This window comes from Vigna unguiculata, unplaced genomic scaffold (assembly GCF_004118075.2).
Source record: "Vigna unguiculata cultivar IT97K-499-35 unplaced genomic scaffold, ASM411807v1 contig_71, whole genome shotgun sequence".
Taxonomy (NCBI): domain Eukaryota; kingdom Viridiplantae; phylum Streptophyta; class Magnoliopsida; order Fabales; family Fabaceae; genus Vigna; species Vigna unguiculata.
The window spans coordinates 1-26,519 of NW_021011434.1; the positions used below are offsets into that span (position 1 = coordinate 1).

A 26,519-nucleotide genomic window follows, 5' to 3' on the forward strand; every position below is an offset into this window, starting at 1 on the left:
TCATCATCACTTCTCCCTTTATGACGTTGCACAAATTGTATAAATTTTTCTACTCCTTTTGATACTCACACTAATGTGTGATGAGTAAATCCAGTCTCGATCCATACGTTTATATACTAAAATTATGTGAACAATTTTAGTAATCTTTAAATGAATGATCACCTCGCTTTTGTATTTAAGGTGTAACCCTATCCCATTCAAGAAGATTCACTTCTAGTTTATTGGTACATATTAATTTTAAAACACATATATTAAATTTCACGAAATTTTACCATCATTTCACATCGGTCTTTAGGTTACACGAAATGAAAGTGATTATTAACCACAATCAAATATGCACCCAAAGATCAATACAAAAACACAGTTGACAAATATTCGTGAATATTTAGATATGTATATTAAAATAGACATATGCACTAATAAACTATTAAAAACTTATTAATCTTCGTAAATTGTCCAACCGGACAATTCAAGATTGAATACATTTAAATTATTTATATTGTATCCTTTTAAAAAATTACATCTTATTTAAATAAAAACAACTTGGAAACAATAAATAATTGTGGTATTCAATCTCAAACGAGAATATAAACAATCTCAAATCAAACAAAATAAACCAACTTAAAAGCATATACAATTAAGTAAACATACAACAACATATATTTATTTTAGCATGTAACTAAATCAATTTATGTAACATACAAAAAAACAATATACTTAAAAATTATTGGCTTAGAGTAAATAAAGAACCTGGGAGCGTGAAATATGAGCAATAATGGACGAGAATACAATTGTACCCACAGTACCTGAACACAAAGGTTTCACAAATGCACCTATCAATCCTAGGATCCAAGCTAAGTTATAAAATTTGGAAAAGCAAGCAAAATTGACAATTTGCATATACCATAATTTGCATAATTTCAAAAGGCAAACAAAGTATATTGCATAGTTCATCATCATCAATCCCATCTTTAAATAAAGTATTTTCCATCATCAACAATCTCACTTTTAAAAGCTTCAAAAATTTACAAACTTAATTTTATCAAAATACAAACCCACTTTCTATCATAAATCATCACAAACTAAAATTCAACTATGAAACTCAACAACATACAAAAAAATGCAAAAAAATAATTGAGCCATGAACCGTACAAAGTGGCGAGATTCACGTCGGCAATGGAGGAGCCACAAGAATGGCCAGTTTGATGGCCAACCTGTGCGGTGGAGGGCAACCGAAGTGGTGGCGCACTCTTTTTCTTCACTAAACCAACGCCATTATGTTTTTGTCGAAGCATGAAGATGCTGGAACAATGCTGCAATTTGGGATTTCAAACCTAACCAACTTTATTGCCTCTGTTGATTCGAAACCAAGGCACATACACGAATAAGCCTCGACTCAAAGCATAACTGAGGCATATTCTCATGCAAAACAATAAAAAATATAGGCATGTGGAAACATTCTGCCACTTATACGCCTCGGGTGCACACGCCCGCTGCAGTAAAGAATTTTATGCCTTAGTTTAGTGGAACCCGAGGCATAAAATTGTCTCGTCATTTTAAAATTTTAAAAAGTGGGAAAGCTGGAATTTTTGGCAGTGTTACTACCTCGGTTGGGAGTATAATCGAGGCATAAACGATCATAGGCTTCAGTTGATGAGAGAATTGGGGCATAAAAGTTTATTTAAATCACAAAAATGCCACCGCGTCTTTATATTTGTACTAGTGTGTCCTTTGTTGGGTCTTGTGTCTGTAGCCGACTTGACAGTAATTGCTTCCTCCTAATAAGTTGAGCTTTTTTCAAGAGATCTGACAATTCCCATGCCTTCTTCACACAAAACTCATTATCCATTTCAAGTCGCCACCTTTCATCTTGCACCTCTGTGCAACTCTAAGATCCTTCTCGGCACGTAACTACTCTTGCAAACATAAAACTTCCTGATCGAGTTCTAGACGCCGCTTATGCAAAACATGTTTTCTTCTTTCTAAATTTGCATGTAACTCTACATTGTGTAACATCTCGACCGGATATTATGAGTTTTTAATACAATAAAATAGAGATTTTAAATAAACTGCATTAATTGAAATACCCTTTCCCAAAATGCGGGAAAATTTAAAACTTTATTACAATATAAAGTATATCCAATCCTCGATTTAAAAATTCAAATATAAAAACCATGTTCAATAATCCAAGCATTTACATAATCCTTAAAATTCATAAAATAATAAAACTGTGAATATAATTTCCCAGCTTACCCACGCTCCGGCTCTACGCCTCACCAGACCCACCTGCAACATCATTTGTTCCTGTGTACCACATACACGATCATTGCCAAACACAAGCAGATATGGTGAGCTTACAATTACATAAACATATATAAATATATATACACATTCTGAGCCACAACTCAAGGAATGCCACATGTTTAACCCCTATCCCGAGCCACAACTCAAGGGATACGTTCTGAGCCACAACTCAAGGAACACCAGCAAGCCGACCTTTGAGGTATCACCAATGCTTTGTAGACCATGCACATGAACACAATCAAAGTTGTTGCCACTATGTTATCGCCTAGCGCTGCTCCATACCCGCCAGGTGAAACCCACTTCCAGATTGTCTGGTGGGGGACACATGCCTTCAGGCGCCAAACGCCTTTGATTTCAATGTCTACAGGTGTCACCTGGTGGGACGTCCTTCACCGCCAGGCGCCACACGTCTCAAGACCTTCTAGATTTTTGTTATCGCTTGGTGGTTCAAACACCACTACCGGACGCCACACCAATACACGAGCTAACGGGTTTTTGACCATTCTGAATGTTGTCTAAGATCACTAACCAAGTTGCATCTTAGTGTACTAGTTATTTTCACTCCATGTCAGTCCCTCCTGGATAGATCACCATTCCAAGTCGTGTTCTAACACCAACTACATATGCAATTTTCCATACACAACTACCTAAGCATTTTCCCATAATTAAATCATAATCTAAACCCACCCAGAGAATATAGTCAAGGCTCTAGAAGTCCACTGCTTAGCTTGTCCAAACCATGATTTACACTATATTTACCTTCAAGCTATAACTTCAAGAGTTATATTCCTTCAACCCTTAAAACAACATCATGCTTTATTATTATGTCTTAAATCATATGATATACCATAATTCCACTTTAACAAATTTTCCCTTATTCCATTCTACTTGACCTCCTAAGTGCACCTTTCAACTCGAGCCACATTGCACCAGCCACCAAAAATCACTGACACCGTTATCGCCTGGCGGCAAGCTATGAGCCGCCAGGCGGCGCATCACTTTTAGGAAAATTTCCAGATGTGGTCATGCACCATGCGCGAAATTTTAATCACTAATAACTCATTCTAGTCTATAAATTTCCCACTCAATTCACTTCCATCATACGCTTATGATTATTAATCATATGTTAGGCCTCCAATACACAGAAATTCATGATTTTTGCCTACGTAATTTACACCAATACGCAAAAACCTCAAATGTTCAAACCCTAATATGCATATCTATCATTTTCATTAATTTCCTTCGCATCCCATTACAATTTTACCATAATCCCTTTCCTTTTAAACCAATCTATGATTAAACACCTTTTCAATTGATCAAAAATAGCCTAGAAAGCTAAAAACGTTAAAATCGAACCAAAATGGCTCGCGTCGCTTGGCGGGAGTTCATCACCGCCAGACCCTTCATTCAAAAACCCAGAAACTGGGTGATAAGGGATGTGTCGCCTGACGACACGTTGCTTGCCACTAGGCGGTTCCTTAAAGGAACCCAAAATGCACATGAATTAAGATGAGTCGCCTAGCGGCTTTGAAGGCCTGCTAGGCAGTTTTTGGAATTTTTCCAGAATTTCGCAGTTTCACAACTTAAGCAATATTGAATCATCCAGAATACATGTAATTTATACAATTAAACTAAACAATTTAAAATGAACGGAAGCCAACTCCCCTAACCTGGTTTCTTTGTTTAAAAGGCAATGTTAGAGTTCCTTCTTGATGGTAGAACTTGATTCCCTTTGATCAGCTCTTATCCTCTTCAATTAGCCTCCAAATTCACTTTAACACTAAAATTTCAGCATAATTTGTTGTTCTAACTCTAGAAGGCTTCTCTCTCCCTAGTTTTGCCCTTAATCCCAATTTCAATTCAATTTCTAATTGGTTTAATGGCTAAAACAAAAATTAACATTACACCCATAACCATGCTATTGTCAACTTAATGCACAACCATTCAACCAATTCATATTTCATGATAATTCCTATAAATATAGGATTATATTATCACTCCCCACGTCCAATTATATTGTTAAAATAATGCACAATTAAAATAACACATAAATGGCATACACAGGACTCTAACCCAAGTTCTCTCACATAATCAAGTACTCTCAACCGTTTAAGCTAGTACTATTCCACATCACAATAGCCAATATTTAATGTCATAAAAGTTGTCACTACCCACATTTAGTAATTAATTAATTAAATTTCGCGGATCTTACACATTGCCTCTAACTTCTTTTTCAATTCTTTGTTTAAAATCTCCTTTTGCAAGCTCTTGTGTCTCAACCATTTGTGAAAGTTTCCTCCCTAGGGATTGAATACTTTTAAGACTTATCTTGCATAGAAAGTGGTGGCACACATCCACTCATCTTCAAGGTTGCCATGGCTTCTAGCCTAGCCTTGTAGTGGCGTGCTTATCACATTTTTACCATTCCTTGCCTTTCCATTTTATATTTCCTTCTTCCTTTAATTGTTCTTGGTTTTCTATGGTTTATGTGCCTTCCATTTCCTTTTTGTTTTGAATAAATCCATCATCTTCTTCTCTTGAGCTTTATGAAAGGAACCTTCACATCTAGATAACATGCTATCTTAATGTCCAATGGGAATTTCACTTAGCTTTCTTAATCAGCTCACACCATATTCAATAATCTTAAAAGGAAACAAAATAATCCTTCATCATTATCCCCTTTATATGCCTTTCCCAATATATCCCATACTTCTTTTGAAGATTTAGAATTTGCTATATTCTCAAAGTCATAATCATGACAGCTCGGTATAACACATAAAAAGTTGTTTTGCAGTGAGTTCGGTATTCGAAAAACCTTTAGTGTCAACTGACTCTTGGTACCCATTTTCAGTTACTTCCCATACTTCTTGTGAACCAATGAAAGCCTTCATCTATAGACTCTAGTTGTCATAGTTGACGACTTTTTATAACTTCGCCAGGGGCATGTTGTTTGCTAAGTTGGCCATCTTGCTCAAACTTTCTTAAAAACACTCACATACTTAGGCTCTCAAGCTCTAATACTAATTTGTTGACAAATAAGTCTTTTAGATAAACACTTTATATATTAAGGCTTGTTGTATTTTACAATGAACACTACATGCACTATTTATAGGCCCTTTAACATGACTCTTCAATCACATACATTAAATATAACTACTACCAAACCACAATTAATAGAGTTACCCAACTACTACCAAAATCTTATTAATTAACTTCTAGTCTTTAACGCAACTACCCAAGTACTACCTAAAGACAATTAAATGAACTTTGTAACATCTCGTCCGGATATTACGAATTGAAATAATAAAATAGATAAATAATAAGTAAATAATACGTCAACATCATTTCCCAAAACGTGGGAAATTTAAAACTTTATAACATTAATAAGTATTCGCAAATCCTCTATTAACTCAAATATAAAATCCATGGTCAATATCATAGTTTAGTAATATAAAATATTACAATTTATTTAAAACATAAATCAGAAAACTCTGATACATTCTTCTCTCAGACTAGCCCGCTCCGACTCTAAGCCTCACCAAATCCACCCTGCAACATCATCTGCTCCTGTGTACCATGTACACGTTCGCCAAACACAAGCAGATAGAGTGAGCTAATAATCAAAATAATCATATATACAACATATATATATTACAATCCCACCAAAGGAATTTCATCCTTTGATTCCATACCACATGGCCACTCCCCTGTTAACCGTGTTCTACGTCTTCAGATGAGTATCTCAAGGTGTCTTGCTACCACACCTACCAGCCAAAATTGATAGAGCACGTGTGGGAAACCATGCTACGGACCACACTCTGTAACACCAGGTGAAGTTCCCAATACGAATAAGCATTCGTAACGTCCCAAGACTACCAAACTCATCATCTTAATACTAAAGAGGGCAATCTAATTAGACCCATTTGTACACATCACAATGTGCACACTCACACCGGCAACACTCGCCAACTCGAGCCACAACTCAAGAGATGTCATTCTGAGCCATAACTCAAGGAATGTCACGTGCTTAACCTCTATCCCGAGCCACAATTCAAGGATACGTTCCGAGCCACAACTCAAGGAACACCAGCAAGCCGATCTTCGAGATATCATCGAAGCCTTGTACACAACGCACATCCAAAGCAAGAAAAAGTAAGTCTGGCCTCTGCATTATCGCCTGGCACTACTCCTGAGCCGCTAGGCGAAACTCGCTTCCAGACCGCCTGTCGGGGGACACGTGCCATAAGGCGCCAAGCGCCTCAAAACACACTAACTTGCAAACCTCGCCTGGCAGGACGACCTCCACCGCCAGGCACCATTAGTTCAGGTGATCTTCTAGAATCACCGCTATCGCCTAGCGGTTCACGTAATACCGCTAACCGCGATATCAATATTTGTGCAATACTAAAATTGATTCAAGTTCAGGCACCGTTACTCACCCACTCCTTCACTTACTCACTCAACAAGCTAATTTTTCATCTCCCTGTACATTAAGAGTGCCTATAATACCCTACCAACATCATAATTACTAAGTCAAGAAATTCTCCATTTCCTCACATTACTAGAAATCCTTAACATCACTTAATCTTAAGTTAGTTATATTCCTTCTACAAAGGATATGAACCCAACCTCGCCATTAATTAACAACGCTACTGATATCATTCCAGTACTCAGATGTCAAATTTAACTCAACATACTGACCTCTCCCATGGCTTACCAAGTTCACTTGATATATCCAATCTCCTTCATATGTATTTATAAACTTCTACCCCTGTTACCACCAGCCCATTACAATGATTTCCTATATCATCTAACTAATTCCCCATAATTACCATTCCTCATTACCTTAAGTTATTCCAATTCCAATACATCACATTAGACCCTAATAACATTTACCACCAGTTTTCAGCTTAGACCCATTTCCTATAATATTCTCAACCCCTACAATTGTACTTCACGTGACCCATATTAGTTTCCCAACCACCAAAACACCAAAACCCACTCTGCTTTGGTATATGCCTGGCGACATCCAGGGTGCCGCTAGGCAATTCCTGTTATTCCAAGTACCCCAAGATTCTCCCTGCACCTACGAACCTTAGCCCATACTTAACAACTCTGACTTTAATCAATTTATGACTCCATAGGATACGTTCCAGTTTTTAGGATTACAATTCATCCCTAACACTTCCCATATACGAATCCATACACATTTTCCACTTGAAATAGTGCCACTATAATAATCCCCAATTCATCAATCCTAAAATAATATTCATATGATTTTTCATCCCAAATAACTCCCAATTCCACGAATTTCAAGGATATATGATGTCTAATCATTCACAACAATTAGAACATGATTTCTCCCCGATCAGAATTCTCCCAAAACACGAAAAACATCAAAATTGGGTAACCTCGACTCGCGTTGCCTGGCGGGTGTTCATCACCGCTAGGAAGTTCATCAAGAAAACCTAAAAAATGGGTTACAGGCTTGCGTCGCCTGGGGGCCAGGACTCTGCCGCCAGGCGGTTCCTTTTCAGGAACCCAGAATTATCATATCAATGGTGAGTTGTAACATCCCGATCGAATATTACTAATTTAAGTAATAAAATTAAAAAATATGATGAAAACCTCATTTGTTATACTTCGCTTCGTAAAAATGCGGGAAATTTTAAAACATTTATTACATCGAAAGTTATCCAAAAATCCATAATTTATGAAACTCCAATACAAAATCCTAATTCACAAATCAGTAAAACACTGTTTACAAAGTTCATAAAAACAATAATGATAAAACTCCAATAAAAGCTTTTTCCAGCTAACCCTCTCTCTAATGCTATGCCTCACCAACACCACTTGCAACATCATCTGCTCTCGTGTAACACATTATACGATCATCGCCAAACATAAGCAGATAGGGTAAGCTCATAAACAGTTAACATACAAGTTAATAAAAATCAAGATACACCCATCTATTTTATTCTAGTTAATTCTTGGCCAAGATCTTAATTTCCCAAGGTTTTTCAACCTTCAATTCACACAAATAATTGACCATGGACTCAGGATATATGATGCTCCCAAGAACCTTCCCACCCATGGTCCTGCCTCTACGAACCTCCTCACTCGTGGTCCTGCCTCTACGAATCTCCTCACTCGTAGTCCTACCTCTACGAACCTCTCCACTCGTAGTCCAACTCTACAGACCTCCCCGCCCGTAGTCCAACACACGTGATCCACCAGCTACGAAGCTCCCTACTCGCTACATCTCTTAAGTATAAGCACGGAAGATACGAACCTCCCTGCTCGTATCCCCACACGAGAGTATTAGGATATGAACCTCCCTGCTCATATCATCAGGTGTTCACCACCATCCATGAACCTACCCGCTCATGGCACAACATCTCCTGATCCAAGTCTCACATCACATCATGATAACGAAAACAAGAAAAGCACACTACGCTACACAAGGTACATACTCAAGCTGGCCTTAGGGATTCCAATGCTTCCACGAACCGGCCCGCTCGTGGTCCAACTCTACGAACCTTCCCGCTCGTAGTCCAACTCTACAGACCTCCCCGCCCGTAGTCTAACACACGTGATCCAGTAGCTACGAACCTCCCCAATCATAGCATCTCTCAAGTGTGAGCACAGAACAGATGAACCTCCCCGTTCGTATCCCCACACGAGAGTATCAGGATATGAATCTCCTCACTCATATCATCACGTGTTCATCACCAGTCATGAACCTACCCGCTCATGACAACGTCAAGCATATCCCAGACCAGGACCAACACAACAAGCCAATCAAAACATATCACCGTCGGGCGTCACAACTCACAAGACTTTCCTGTTTATGACTATCGCCTAGTGATCAACTCTACACCGCCAGGCGCTACACCAATAATGTGGCACTACTGGTTTTAGGTACTCTAATTAGTTTCCTATCATTCAACCATTCAATTCTCAAACATCCAGAAATCAACATACACATTCATATACTCCAAATTACAACATCACAACACATATGAATCTTTCAAGTATAAGCACAAATTCTTCTCCTTTATAATTCATATATACTCACATCTTAAATCAATGCTAATATGAAATTATAAAATAATAAGACAATAGGCACATAACTCATTTATTCATATATATATATATATATATATATATATATATATATATATATATATATATATACTCCACCATTTAAATCCATGTTAGCATTCAATTTCAACTTATGAATATGCATGCTCAAATCAAATATAAAGTAGCAACCCTTTAACAACTTAAGCACAAGATTCTATGCACCAATGCAAATTAATATAACACTTCACACCTCCTATGCAACAATTTAATTTATAATGATACACATGCATTCACCAATAAACCAATTCTCAACATGTGACTAACCCAAAGAAACATTCAAATTCATAGAGACTTACAATATAACCCACTCATGCTTCCAACTCATGCCACATTAGTAGTTACTTGAAATTATCAAGAGTTTATTCATACATTTTAAAGACTTCCCAACCAGCAATCATGAGTAACATATATCTCTAGCTACATACCTCAAATCGAATCTCCACCGTTCAAAGTGAAGAACAACATGTTATGGACCACCTGTCAAAATTTCACCTAAATCGGACGATTAAAAAATTGGAAAATGCAGTTTTACGAAAACTACGCAAACCAGAAAAACTTATGGTGCCTAGCACCAAAAAATCAAGAGCCCTACGCTTGACGATATAAAACCAGCGTCTAGTGGTTCTTGCTGCGCAAAAAGTACGAAAAACTTGCCGCCAAACGGTTCATCACAAAAACCTAGAAAACAACACATAATTCATGCATCGACTAGCAGACCTTCAATGCCACCATGCGGTTTCTGGAAAAAGTCAAGTAACGTTAAAATAACGAAGGTTTTTATCATACCAAGGCACCACATGCACGCATTATGCAACACAAACATCATAAAACAATTATACACATAAAAGAGCTCCCTTAACCTGGAAATCCTGCTCCAAAGCATTCTAAGAATTCCTTCTTGCACCGAACATTGCGCTAACTTCAAGACCCTTCCTAACCTTTGCACAATTTCCTTTGATCACATTTTCATGCTTTAAAAAACCTCCCTAGCACTCCCCACGAATTGGAACTCATAAACCACACTCTCCATCTCTCTAACAATTCCTAACCTAAGAATTAAGTCTATTGATTGCCAAAAACGAAAATGATCATTAAAGGCATTAACTTGTGATTTCATGTTAGGTAACTACTCAGGCTTCACCTCTTTGGCTTCCCTTATAGCTGCTAGGGTTTCAAGAGTTTCTCCAATGTAGCAAAAAAATGATAAACGATTAAAGAGCCATGTGCTAGCAAGGTTTGAACACACAACCGTCAAACTTCAAAGCAAGTGCACAACCAATTCATGTTTCGTGATAATTCCTATAAATCTAGGATTGTATTATCAATCATCATGCCCAAGCGTTTATTATTAAAATAATAAGCAATTAAAATAACACACAAATGACATACACTGGACTTGAACCCAAATCCGTTCAACATGCCTAAGTACTCTCAACCACTTGAGCTAGTACTATTACACGTCATCAAAGCTAACATAATTATCATAATGGCTCCCACTACCCGCATTTATTAATCAATTAATTATTTAATTAATTAAATTTCTCGGGTCTTACATGAGTCGCCTGGTGGTAGTTCATCGCCCACTAGGCGGTTTCTGGAAATTTTCAAAAACTCGAAGTTAACCAAAAAAGAAGGGGTTCATGCATAATTATACTACATTTAACATGCAATTCATTCTTAAACAAAAAATTTAACGAGTAAAGCTCCCCTAACCTAGATTCGTTTGCTTAAAATTGGAAATATGAGTGTTCCCTTGATCACCAATGGCCTCTTTCACTTTCTCCCAATTCAGCTCTGATGCTTCAATCAACCACACAATTCCACTCTGAATTCTCTCTCCCCAACATGACGTACAATGGAGGCATCTTCTATGTTCTTTGTTGCATTCTGTGCATGTTTGAAACAGTCCTCCAATTCCTTACGCTTGTATGTTCGTCTCTTTCTCTCCCACTTTCTTTCTTCTTTCCATCTACCCACACGCCAATCACCTCTCTTCCAACTAGGGATGAGAAAAATATCTCTCTTCCAACTACCAGTACCCACGAGTATTTATTACCCATAAAAAAATAAAATTAAAATTCAAGCTTAAATATTACTTTGCTTCCTATTTTTGTTCATCTGTTTCAATGTGGTCCTAGTTTTTTTTGTTAAATCAAGTTTCAATTTGGTTAATGTTGTTCAGTTGAACCCTTTTTTTCTAACAGTGTTTTAAATTGTTAACGACACATTGTATAAACGAGACAATTTTCATGACGTGGTGATTTTTTATTTGAGATGGGTGTTGTGACATGGCCTTTTTCTTCTTCTTCTTCACAAACGTCAGGGCCATGAACACATGGTCATTTGAGACGTCGCTGCCGCCATTAGAGACATCACTTGTGTCGCACCACTGGTTACCGCCACTGCGCACCAATGTAATGCCTCTTTGCTTCTTAATTTTCTTATTTGTGTTTTCATTATCTTGTATTGCTTTGGTGATGGATGGAAATAATGGTATGTTGGGTCTATGTTTTTCGTTTTTTATTGTTTATGGGTAGGTGAAAAATGATGATGAATAAAAATGAATGGAATCTATAATGGTTTGTTGTGAAAACCAATGATGAATTAAGAAGAAGAAGAATGAAATTTTTATAATGGTGAAAACAATGATGATGATTGGGTTTATTGTGAAGATGAAAAATGGAATGGATGAAGGGAATGGAGGCTAAAAGGGCACATTGATGAATGAAACGTGTGTGAGGTAGATGATTATTGATGGAGAGGAATTGATGGTTTTTGTGTGTGGGTTTTCTGAAAAAAATGATTGGGGAAGGGGTTACAAAAATATGAAGAGTGATGTGTATTCTGTAGGCTGAAGTTTATGAGTTGGTTGGCACTGTAGTGTGATGAATTTGTTAGGTTGAATGGAGAAGAAAAAGGAATTGAGGTTGTGGAGTGATAACATTGTCGTTGACATGATCAAATTAATACTACTTGTCTATAACAACCTTAGTATTGTTAATAAAGTAGCCAAAATATTAAGATGGATAAAGATAACTCAAAGGTCTCCCAAGGAACACGAAATTGATTCTTAATAAATTAGTCCTTATAAAATATATACAAAATGGTTAGTTAAATCAAATAAAAATAATAGAAGATAAAGAAATATAAAAGACTAATTAAATGATGGAAGAAATAAAATTGCAAAAATATAAAATGATATAACAAAGATTATAAAGAAAATATATTGATTCCACTACTTTTTCAAAATGGATTAATCATCGATTATTTAAATATTATTGCTCAATGATTGTTGTCTTACATTTTCAAATCAATCAATGTAATGCCTCAAATAATTTGTTGGCATTCTTGTTTTTAACCAAAGTACAGTCTCAATTAACAATAAGAACTTTTAGATAATCCACATTAAATTCAATCAAAGTACAGTCTCACTTAAATTTACTATCCCTAATCATGTTGTATGTTTCCTCACCAAATAAGAAGTTTAATCAATCAAAGTAAAGTCTTTACTAATTTTAGTTAAATTGATTACCTTTAATCAAAGTAAAATCTCAATATTGGTAAAAACTTATTTAATTACATAAAAGCTTCTAAAATAAATCAAAGTAACGTCTCAATTGAATTTACAAACCCTTTAACTCATGATTAGCATGCATATAGATTTAAACACTTTACTAATTAACTAGGTTGTAAAATCATTACATTTTATTTGACTAAGAGACGAGAAAATTTAAAACCTCAATAATAATAAAAAACCAAAGAAATTATTTCATTATAACCACAAAATCCATAATAAAATTACAGCAAAATCAACCCTAGAAACTTAACACTCCATGAAATCAAAATAACAAAATTAACATCAAAATAGAATAAGAGAAAGTGGATAGAGGAAGAAATTAGACCCATAACACTACTACAAAAATACTCATTACTTGCAAATTTTTTTATCGAAAAATTTCAGCAAACAATTCTTGCAGATTTTTCTTTGAAAATTTTTTAGCATGAAATTCCTTTGATTTTTCATGTAAAATATATTTGGCAAGAAATATTTAAGAATTTAATGTAATATTACTTATAATTATTTGCAAAAAGATATTACTTACAATTTTGAAAAAAAATATTACTATTAATTATTTGCAAAAAGATATTACCTACAATTTTTCTTGCAAAAAGTTATTCACAAAAATACCTACATATTTTTGTGTGAAATATTTCTAGTAAAATATATTTTTGCATTTGTTTTAGAATTATATTTTGCAGGAAATACCAACAAAATTTTTGTGTATTATTTGCATAAAATTATTAATAGTACATGTAAAACTAAATAATTACTCATTATTTGTGAATTTTAACAATCTTCATTTGAATATCAATTTGTGAAAAAAACTTAATAATGAATAATTATGTAGTATAGGGTAGAATTTTACATTAAAAAATTTATTTATGAACGAATAAGACGTTCTAACTCTATGGTGGTGTGAGTCTCCATGTACAAAATCCTATCATGCACCTCCTCCATGACTACAAGTGTGGCAATTGGCTATTGTCCGAACGGTCGTGAGATTCCAATTGGGTCCTATTTTTGAAAATTTGTTCCAATTTAATTTTATTAGGGCATAACTGACAATATTAATTGTGTGTTATGTGTCAGTACGTGATTTTTTAATTTTTTTAATTTTTTTAATTTTTAACTTATTTTTCTTAAAACTACAACTGATACGTGTCAAATTAAGATTTTGTCACATGTGAATGTTTTTTTCATTTTTAATTTATTTTAATTTAAAATTTTTAATTAAAAAAAATTGCCATGAATCAAATTATTGCTTTGTCACGTATCAATTTTTTATATGAAAAATCTCTATTTGTTTTCTATATTTATTATTTTAATTCAAATTAATTCTAATTTCTTTTTAAATCCGAATAATTTTACCTTTTTAAATTAAGACGAATATTTTATATAAATATTATATTGATATTTTATATATATTCCAAAAGTCAGAATTCTCGCTGTCTAGTTCACTCTGCCAAAAACTTTATTCCTTATATCATTTCTGTCCAATTTGTGTTCTTAATGTACAAGAAAAAAGGTTGCCTTCATTCTCTGAGTGCTCTTTGAATTGCTATTCCTATCGTGGGCTGTAATTGTTAACTTAGGCGAATAGTTCAAATGTAACCTCTTGTAGTGCCTATATTATTTATGTTTATACTCTTCCTAGTTAATCCCAGTTAACACTACAAAAAAAAGAGATACTTTTTACGGTTAAAATTACAAGTTTTAGCGATTAAAAACTGTCACAAATGAAATTTTTGACAGTTTAAAAAACCGTTAGAATTACGCATGTCAAAAACTGTTTGTGACAAAAACAAAAATAACCGCTGGTATTGCTGTCAAAAAAGAAAAAAAATGCTACAAAATTTACTTTTACTTTATGATATTTTATCATATTTTAAAGGTTAAAAACCGTCACAAAATATACCAGATTTTGACGGTTAAAAACCGTTACAAAATATTTCAGATTTTGATGGTTAAAAATCGCCACAAAATATATCACATTTTTTACGGTTAAAAGCTGCCACAAATCAGATAACATAAATCAGATACATTTAAGCTCCTCTTTCAAGCATTCCTTTTTAGAACTTTTTTAATCTGTTTTCACTATCTTACTATTTGCTTCAAATAAGTCCATACAAAAAGAGATATCCAACCACATGACCATTTGAGATTCTCATTTTATTATCATTGTTGCTGCTATCAAATTTGGACAAATCTTTCACATGAATCAAAATTTCCTTATATACAACTAACCAAAAAATAAAGATAATCATAGAAAGGATCGTTTTGATATATATCCTATATAATGTGTACTTTACAACTATTGTAGGATAATCATGTTGTTATCTAACCTATACAAGAGGATAGGTATAAAGTGTGATTAAAGAACCTGATACAAGCTAACAAAATGAAATGATAACTTTCTTTCCTAGATATTTCAATAAACAATAGATATACAATTCAATTAAAATGGAAGAAAAATAATGCACTTGATCAGTGGTTTTGTAACTAGTCATGGATTGTAGAGCGAAAGAGCACAAGATTGTGATGTTCAAACTTACCATTAGTCATTGGTGAGTTGTCATTACCACCATCAAGCCATCCTCATATAACAATATTTTTGGATTCTTCAATATTGCTCGAGCAATTGCCACCATTTGTTTCTGCCCTCCAAATTGTTGAATCCCTCTTTCCCCCACTATTGTCTCATAACCCTGCATATATGAAATATTGCTCTGACCAATTCATACATTGGTCATAACACCACATGTGTCTTAAAAACTAGTGCAAATTCGGAATTTTGTGCATATAGTTGCACTAGTCTTTATAAAAAGTGAGTTTATAGGACACTATAATTTACCTCCTGCAAACTACTATTGAAGTTATGAGAATTTGCCAATTCTGCTATAGCTATAACTTCTGCCTCTGTTGCATCCTCACCTTTGCCATATTCAATATTGGCTCGAATGGTGTCATTAAACAACATAGGCTCTTGGCTCACCAGACCTATAACCATTTAACTTGCATGCTTAGGATTCTTTTCCATCTAGTGCTTTTATTTCAATATACTAGAATCAAATATTATAGTCCAAAGCGATTGATCAATGATTTGTGTACAGAAGAAATGTGATCCACCAAAACAACCACACATAATCAAATCATTTAATTTGTTGAGAAAATAAATGCAGGGGTGCTGATCTTGGCCCAGAAATATAAAAAAGGACAGATTATTACACCACTTTATGCTTGCTAGAAAATAAAAAAATCTATGGAGAAATATAATAGTGGTGTAAAAATTGTGCATCACAATGCATAGAAATAAGTTTCTTCCACAAAAATCCTAAAACACAAGGATAATGCAAAAGTAGGAAGAAAAGTAGTGCCCTTTGGCTTGGAAAAGAAAACATCGAAAAATCACATGATTGTATAATCATGTTGTTCAAAATATTAATGTTAAAGATTTTCAAGATGTGGATTGAATATAGTTATAGTAAAGTGTTATACCCAAGTATTTATACAGATGTACTTCGCTTAATCCTGTCATTTCCTCGTCATTTATTTTCCTCTTCTAGACCCGATACTTTATTCTCCAATTCATTTATGTACGCCTGTTTATAACATTTATGGTTCAGGATTAGGATTTTTACTAAGGGAAACACTAATCAAAGATTAAAGACTCACATAACATGAAAGAGCGTTTGTTTCCTTGCTCTTGAACGAGCAGCAGATTCACAATCTTTTATCATGCTTTTTCTATCTCCTCTCAATAGATTTCTCCATCATGTCCTAAATATAAGTCTTGTGTCATTTAATTACATAACAAAATTCTGATCTTTAAAGAAAGTAGCCATTAGATAAAAACAATGAACTCACCCAGTGACTCAAGTAAAAATGTGACAACTTTTCCCTTATCCTAGACAACTTTTCCCTTTTCCCTTAACCACTCACAACGGCTAATTTTTACAATGACTAGTTACCTATAATGATTAATACATTTAAGTTTATTAAAAACCCGACATTCAAAACATAATATACACGTTGTCCCACAATATGCCAACATTGTACATCAAATGAAATAAATTAAGAGGAAATAACATAATTTTAAGGAAATGTTCACTTACAGATAAAGGTATGGACTTGGGGAAAGGTTCTCTAGTCCCAAGCAAACATTCGTAAGTTGCATTCCAACTACACAACAAACACAATGACTAATAAGTCATCTACATGGAAGAAACTATAACAAATGGAAAGCAAATATGATGGAGACTTTGGCTTTGTAAAAGGCCATATATATAACTAGAAAATATATTAATTTGAATCATGTTAACCGGAAAATAAAAACTTTCGACAGTCATTAAGTGTTCCACCAGCCCCCAAAAAATATAAAGTGAATAAGCTAAGATCATGGCCCGTGTGTATTTAGAGTGGCTTAAAGAATATTCAGTTAATTGGGGACCAAATGAAATGCATTTGACATACTTCAGTCTGGATTCACGTTTTTGTTGGTTAGGCTTGCTAGATTTTTCACTTCCAATCCATTGAAGCCTACTTTCATTCCAAAGAAGAAGACCTGAAATAAGAAACATGTATGTCTTTATTTTCCCCTTAAATAAGGAAAGTAAATCTTGCAAACAATATACAATAGTATACGGTAAAAATTAATATTTTAATAATATATCTATCTAAATCCATATAATGAACAACAAGGACTAACCAAGTGAGACAAGATACTTCTCTGAGATTGAATGTTGCCATTATCCAAATCACAAGTGCTTGAACTCCAGAAATAATCTGATATATGTGGTTTTCTCACTATCTGCAACCTGAATTATTACTCCCTTTGTCGGCTCATCCACAGCAATAACAAAAAACCAAAGGTCAACATAAAGACAACAGGTGCATGTTGTCTTTAGTACATATGCCTGAAAACAAATAGCCACAAAAAATACACCTTAAAAAATGAAAATAGGTTTTGGAGACATTAACATAACCTTATACCAATGACTACATGATAACAAGATAGAAAAACATAAATACCTATCTCCACTCCGCTTCATGGATAGGTCCAGCCCAAGCTACAAATTAGTGGATTGTTGGCCTCGTCCAACAACTTCCTTATTATGTAAAACAAAATAATATAGTAAACTAGAGTAATTATAAAAAGATGATAATATTAGACGTCTATAAAAAAATATTGAAAAATAGTATATAATATTATGATCTAATGATAACAATATTACAGTAAAAAATATTAAGATTTATTTATGACATCATATAATATTGAATTACTATGTTATGTATTTTAATATACGTTTTATTTGAAATAAACTATTATGAAATTAAAATTCAAGTTTACCAATGTTGATAAGTAATGTTTTTCATTTATTATTTTTCATGTGTGGGAACCTAACTTTAGAGTTAAGGTTTTAGGCCTCTTCTGGTTCATCTCATTTATTCAAGTACCAAAAGTACACTACAAGAATTTATAATTTTAATTGGGGTTTCAAGAACCTCCACTAAAATATATACATAATTGGGGTTTTATAAACCCTTACGTATAAGAGGTTTTCCCTGCCAACTTATTTTCTTTATCTTGTAATTTTTAAAATTTTAATTTGAGTATTTTAGGAAGTGACTTTTTCTCTTTCTCTATGGCTTAAGAAACATGTTTGCTTTGGAAGAAGGAAGAATGTACTCGTTGTTAGGAAAAGAACACTTAAGGTAAACCGTGACTTTCAATTTCATTTTTGTTTTTTTGAGTTCCATCTCTTTTGATTTCAATTTTAACTTCATCTCTTTGCTTTTATCGTTCGTGTCATAAGAGGTTGTGGCTTGTGTCTTACGAGGAAGACGTTCTCTCTTTCGAGTCCATTGTTCTCCCTGAAATTAGTTAATAAACACCTTTCTCTCTGCTTTCAATTTCGTCGTTGTTTGATTTCATTTTCATTGCTTTCAATTTCGTCGTTCTTTCGATCTCCATTCTTTTATTTTCGTCTCAATTCAATTATGTCTTTTGATTTCAGTGTGTCTCTCACTATTCTCACCACGAATAGGTTCGTTTATTTATCTCTTGATTTTGCCCTAAGTTCCCTTGTTTTGTTCCGTGATTGTCAATTCCCATTGCAAAGATACTGATACAATCAATCAGGCCAGGGATAGAAGTTTTAGGCCAAGTTCCAAGAACAAAAGCATTTTGTGATGTTAGTCTATATACTATGGCCACAAGCACTCTGAGCATTTTGGTGATTCGCATCAGTCCCGGTTCACTATGCTTTGCAAATGCTAATTTTATATGAGAAAGGCAATCACCTAATTTAAAACTTTATTTGGAGAGTTATATGAATTTAATTACCAAACTGAAATAAAAATTATTTAATTCTTACCAGAATACTGAAGTGGGTCATGGAAGAAGAATAAAATTTTGATGTTTGATGTTAGCATATGTGGTATTGCTCTAGATGGTTTATTAAGGTGCAAAAGTTTTCATTGGCGCTTTATATGCCGCTAAGCGTTTTAAAAGCTAGAAGTGGTCCCAATTCTTAATGTATTTTGGATAAAGGAATGCTTTGTTATGTTATCTGATTTTATGGACTAATGAATCTATTATAATTTTGGTGGTGCATTTATATTTTTTTGTTTCTAATGTTATTTGCAGGGGAACTTGGAGCCACTACTATATTAGTTGTGTCCATTGCTGCTTGTAAAGTTGGTGCTACTAAAAAGAAGGTATGTATGACTGTCAATTAATATTTCTGTAAGTTCATTTAACTTTTAATATGGAAATAAGTATATATGTTCAGTCACGATATCATGAAAATAAAAGCAAAAGCATACCAGGTACCACTTTACAAGCACATTACTGACTTGTCTGGAAAAACCAACCCAACACTTCTTATTCCCGCCTTCACTGTAATAAGTGGTGGAAAACATTTGGGGAGTACTATGGCCATTCAAGTAAGGTTTCTTTTGGAGTTTAGTTTCTTAGACATTGTCGTTAGTGTTCTACCTGTCTTGCCTCCATTAGGCTTGTGTCCCTTTCATCTAACAAAGTAATGAATAGTGAAATAACCTGGGGCTCATACATTTTCATGGTAACTAGCTTATAGATTTTCATTCAACACAAATTTAATCATTTAAGCATAACTTTATCAATTTGTTGTTTATTTCTTCTATAATTCCTATTAGAAAATCATGGTTCTCCCAGTTGGAGCAAGCAAATTTGAGGAAGGACTGAGAAGGTACTAGGACCTTTCATCACTTAAAGGTGGTTTTGCTTGATTTCTTCTTTTATTTTTATTCTTCTTATTGCTTTTACATTTCATCTTTAGGGATCTTTTTCTTTTAACTTGACAAAGAATTTTTAGGATGGTTATATCTGGTGAGTAATGGAAATAATGTACAGTGTTAAGTAGGTCACCTAAGCATAAATCTTCACATTCCTTATTTTCTCTATTGGACCTCCTTCAATAATTATTTACTATATATACTAAGTGTACTTTTCAATGGCAAACAAGCAATGATCTGATGAATGCGAATTTATCCATACTGAAAACGGTTTTCATTCCCTTTAAATTTCTTTCAACTATTGAAAATAAAATTGAAGGGCACATGTTAGTAAAAGATGTATTTATGGAATTTAATTATGTGCAAAATTATAATTGATTCCATGATATTTTGTTGTTTTAAACCATGGTCATGCCCTTTTTAGAGTTTACATTTCTCTATTATGCTATACAAATAAATGTTGACCGTGATTGCTAAGAAAATTGAATAAACATTAATTTCAGATAAGTTATAGTTTCTAAAAGTTTTAGTTTATTCATAGTGAAAATCTATTTTATATGTAAAATTAGATCGTGATATTTAAAAAGAAAATTATATTTATACTGACTACCTTTAAAAGTTTGAGATGGTTATATAATGTGAGGTTCTAATTAAGACCTATGTTTCATTCTGAAACATTCTGTTTGTAGAGAAATTGACAAACATTCATTTGAATGGTTACAATTGTCTTCCATTTTTTATAAAGAAGATCAGTGATTTTGTGAAAAGGAATTATTTCTTTAAAATAAAGTAAATTGTAACGAATAAAATTGGAAAATTACAATCACTGAATTAAAAACTTGTTGATTTTGGTCAGAAAACCTTTAGCATTGTAATTCCTATCTTGTATACTGCTTTGATCTTTAAGTCAATTTGAGTCAAATTTTTTTCTTTGTTTTGTTCCAGTTTTACTGTTTCAGTTTGAATTGCTTTTTCATCAGTTTACTATTTTTCTTTTTTTTTTCGTTTCGATCATGTTAATAGTATATAATAGTGGTTTAATTCCATGTTTTGAATTTTGAATGGACTAATCAGTTTTCCTACCTCTATGTTAACCCTTTTTTGCTGAATTTTTCAATTTCACTAACTGTTTAATCTGTTTTGATTTTATTTTTACTGTTTTGAGCTTTGTTACATGTTTCCTTAGTTGTTTTGAGTTGTGAAAAAGTGTTTTGAAAGTCTTTAAGTAGTTCTAACAATTTTTAGCTATTAGAGTTTTTGTTTTGGTAAGTTGGTTTTCTTCATGGCCTCCTATTCCTCCAATCTTCTCCCATTTAACCTCATAGTTCCATGTACATTAGTAAATTCAAGAGTTTTGGTACAATTATTACGACACTCTCTACCTTTTTTTCCTATGCAACCAAACTCATTAAACTATAAGTCAAAAAATAATTATATCAACTCTTAGGTTTCTATACTAGTTGTAAACTAAAATGCACGTGTTATCTGACTAATCACCTCTTTATTTTGACTTACTTTCACATGATGCCATGTGTAGTGTAGAGATTAGCATGACATATATATGTAGATCCTGATCAATTATGTTTTTCTTTTTTTTTACTTTCGTGTTTTCTTATTATGCAGAAATTGTGGTTTGACAATGGATTAGGGCAACATCATCCAATTTAAGCATACTCTTGGTAGATGTAGTAGTAATTTAAGCAGTGGCAGTGAAAAACAGTGGAAGACTGTGCATGCATGTGTGTCACATACCAATATTGCAACATCGTCCTATTTGCATTAATAAAATAAAAATTTGTATGTACTCTTAAAAATTTTATGACGAAAATAATGGATTTCAAGATCATCTTAGTTTCCATATATGTATATCTTAATTTCTTGGATACAGTGAAGTGCAGTTTCTATTCATTTATATGTTCATTTATACTTAAGTTGAGAGTCAGATGAGTTTGGTGGTTGTTTCTATTCTATTAGTGTATTGATTTTGTGTAGTTTCATGTGTAATTTCATTTATAAATAAGCAATTGAACAAAGTCCACAAAATTCATAGGATAAGGTTCTTTTAGTACTCAAAGAATTAACTCAACAAATCAATTATAAAGAAAGTACAATTTTACCATTATAACAATGCCACAATAATATAAGTCTAACTTTGGATATTAACGGGGTTTTTAAAAATCTCAGACATTAATGGGGTTTCGAACCCCATGCATTGACGGGTTTCGAACCCCAAGCATTAACGGGGATTTTCGAAACCCTATGCATTAACCGAGGTTTTCAAAACCCCATGCATTAACGAGGGTTTAACGAGGATTTTCGAAATCCCTAGTAAGTTACACTATTTCCAGGGATTGTTAAAAACCTCAGTAATCTGTTAGCTACGCTTGCTCTTCCAGAGGAATTGCAGCCCCTGGTAAAACCATTAGTCAGGTTAAAACCCCAGAAACGTCAAATATAACCCCACTAAAAACAATTATTTTTGTAGTGGTAAACTTTGAAGTTTAGTAATCTTGAGTGAGAGTATTAATTATCAATTTATAACTCTCTTTTAAACTACAAATATTTATTTTCTAGCCTTTAGTCCTAAAAAACTATTGTTAGAAGGTCCTAATAAGGTGTGAACACTATAAACTCTACAACACATTGCAAATACAAGTTGTTAAGCAAGACCACAATGTAAAAAAAAAAACAAACCTATTAAGTTATGTTCTATCATATATGTAATCTTGAGGACTAACATTTCTTATAACATTTATTAAGCACAATCATATAAATATTAGTCCTCAAGATTACAAAATAAAACACTACAGCAAATTATGAGAACTAAAAGATATAAACAGTACTAGCTAAGAGTCCCAAAATGTTGTGTGTTATATAAATATATATATATATATATATATATATATATATATATATATATATATATATATATATATATATATATATATATATATATGATGAAGGATTATCTTGTTTCCTTTTAGATTTATGAATATGGTGAAGTTGTTTAAGAAAGCTTTTTGAAAATTTCCACTGGACATTAAGATAGCATGCTATCTAGATGTGAAGGTTCATTTCTCAAGTTCATGAAAGGAAGAAGAGAGTTGGATTCAAGTTTAAACTCACACGACATTAACAACACTTAAAGAACCAAAATGAAAGAAGAAACATTAAAAATGGAAAGCATAGAAGATGAAGCATGGAAGAAGCACGCCACTCATAGGGGGGATCTAAGCCAACCAAGCCCTAGAGATGAGTGATGGTGCCGCCACTTGCAAGCAAGATAAGGCAAAGGTGAGTTCACTTCTAGGAACTTAACTGAATTTAAGTTCCTAGAATTTAAGATAATTGTTGGAACTTAACTACCTCTCTTTTTTTCTTGCTGAATACTTTCTTTCCATAAATGGCACCAGCAACAGCTGCTCCCACTGAACCAAGATAAAGCCAAAACAACTAGTGTCTTCTGCACTTGGACGTAATACATGGTTATCAAATTGTAAAATCAGATAATAATAATAATAATAATAATAATAATAATAATAATAATAATGATCATGATCATGATGATTAGTTATTGATCTAAGATGATTTTCTGTTACACTCACATTGGAGTCACTATTGTTGCTGACCTTAGGTAAGTCTTATATATTAAGCATTCTAAATCATTAGTAACTCATTCACTTTATAATGCTTTTGAGTGTGCCATGTTGAGATTGATCAAAACCAAGGGTATTTCTATTCAATGGCATAAGCATAAGTGAACAATTCTGGCATGTTTGGATGAGTCTATAAACAAAGTTAATCACATAATCCAAAAAAAGAACAACATGTTTATGCAGGCACAAAACTTCTAGCTTCAAAGTTATTATTCAAGTTATTTCAAATGGTTGAACATGTTTGTGGGAAGACAAGCATATATCATACACAGCGTAAGTCTTCATTTTAACAACATCAAAATTGGGTTTTGAACCTGTTGGTTTGGTTAAAAAAGAGCAATCAACACTACCTCTCCATTCAGATGGACACTGGCAAACATCACCTGCTTTAGCCAAGCATTCTGCATTATGGAAACAAAAACTCTCACCACAAGGTGCTCTAGAATGCTCACAATGTTCCCCACCAAATCCATCAGGACATTTGCATGAATATTTCTCTCCTTGAACAATTTCCTCACAACTTCCTCCATGCTCACACCAGAAAGAGTTTGTTCCATCACACATACTCATTTCTTCATCATAAAACTTACCCCTGCAGCCTCAACCCCCAGCACATAATCTCATTCAGAAATTTGAACAAGCAATATTAAGACTATCAGCATTCATGATATGATATTAAACAAAGTTCTATAATTTAAGAGTTTGATTCAAATATGATCATGATTGGGCACTTCCTTTCTCAGCATATATATATATATATATATATATATATAATATATAATATATATAAAAAATATATATATATATATATATATAACAACATTTTGGGACTCTTAGCTAGTACTGTTTATATCTTTTAGTTCTCATAATTTGCAGTAGTGTTTTATTTTGTAATCTTGAGGACTAATATGTAAATGATTGTGCTTAACAAATGTTATAAGAAATGTTATAAGAAATGCTAATCATTATGTAATCTTGAGGACTAATATTTGAAGAGTTGGATTCAAAATTTAATGTCAAAAGAAAAAACATATATGTTATAAGAGTTATAGCATTTTCAAGTTTCATGAAGGTCGTGCAATATGTTAAACACTAGCGATGTTACCTTTTTATTTACCACAACAAACCTATTGTTTTGAGGAACATGATCAATCGAAGTTACTTTTGTTTGGGAAGTTACAAGATAGTGAAGAAAATCAAGAACAACTTGTCAACAAAGTCAACTTAAGTAAGAACCAATACATCTAGGAATGTACTAAACTCATAACAGAACAGGTCGACTATAGCTAAAAACTACGGAAACTACGAATAGGTAATATTAGAAGAGTTGAAAACAAAGTTTTACTAAACTCTTTGAGATCACAATTTCAGTTACAAAACTAAGGTGTGAGCAACAATGGCAATTGTTCCATTGGCATTTTCATTCTATACAGAACAAATAAACTCAGTTATTACGTAAGTTAGATTGCTAACTTGTTTGACAATTTCAGAAGTTGATTGGGCAAAGGCTTGAATCTAGGGTTCCCAAAATGGTGCTTCAAGTTCTCCTTCCTTCCCATGAAGAAATTGTCCACCACGCTCACACCATCCTTTGCGAAATCAACCGATTTACCTACTAACCTTGCACCACTTGTCAAGACGATCTTGGCATCGCCAACGACAGTGAGGTGGTTGTCGTGGATTCAACCTACGATGGAAAAGGGGCATGGCAGTGGTTGTTGTCGACGTTGGGATTAAGAGAATGTGGAGAGAAATCCACGAACTAAAGAAAGAATATGAGGAATCATAAAGGTAATCTGAGAAAAAAAAATGACAATTAAAATGAAGAAAGACACTAAAAGACGAAGAGTTAATCGAGAAGTTTAAAATAATACAAAACAATTTGTAGCGGTGAAGAAAAAAATTAACAGAAATGAAAATAATTCTAGCAGTCTATTTAACTGCTATTAAATAATGGTTACTAAAAAACAATTTTTTCGTAGTGTAATGTGATCATTTTTCTGTTACGAAATTACATTTCTAAATATTTTCTAGTATTATAGTTTATACTTTAGAATCCAAATTTATATATGTAATACCCCATTTAATTAATGATGTAATTAAAGGAAGCGTCACACTAGAATAATATCGTAGCGCAGTCATGAAGTTTCAAAGTAACTCCTAACAATTATCCAAACGCGTAACAGTGACAAACTGAACGAGATACAAATAATCAACAGTAATAAAAATCGGGAATTTAAAGGGGTAGCTAATACATGGGTCGTGGCCCTAAAAGAAAATCCACTAAGCAGGATCCAATCCAAGCGGCCTAAGCAGCCGAGTCACCATGTCCCTATTAACCGCGAGAACCTCTCGCATCTGCTCACATCAATAAATTGATGATCATCGCAAAAGGAGAAGAACCACACACAAGACAACCAAACAAGCAAATAGGGTAAGCTAGAGTAGAAACAGTTCATCAAGCAATCACATGCCATTTCACAACCAAACAGTATATAGCATCCAAACATGTTATGACTCCTCAAACAATACACTAGACTCTGACTCGACTCATCCGGATACATATAATCTGGTCA

General features: G+C 33.5%; 1 long non-coding RNA gene across 1 annotated transcript; it reads right to left on the minus strand.

Annotated features, from left to right (window-relative positions):
* Positions 1 to 15,989: 15,989 nt before the first annotated feature.
* Positions 15,990 to 17,797, minus strand: LOC114172936. Its single transcript, XR_003602421.1, has 4 exons — positions 17,718 to 17,797; positions 17,483 to 17,573; positions 17,125 to 17,191; positions 15,990 to 16,009 (listed from the first exon to the last, which is right to left on the minus strand). It is a non-coding gene; the product is annotated as an uncharacterized LOC114172936 (long non-coding RNA).
* Positions 17,798 to 26,519: the final 8,722 nt, after the last annotated feature.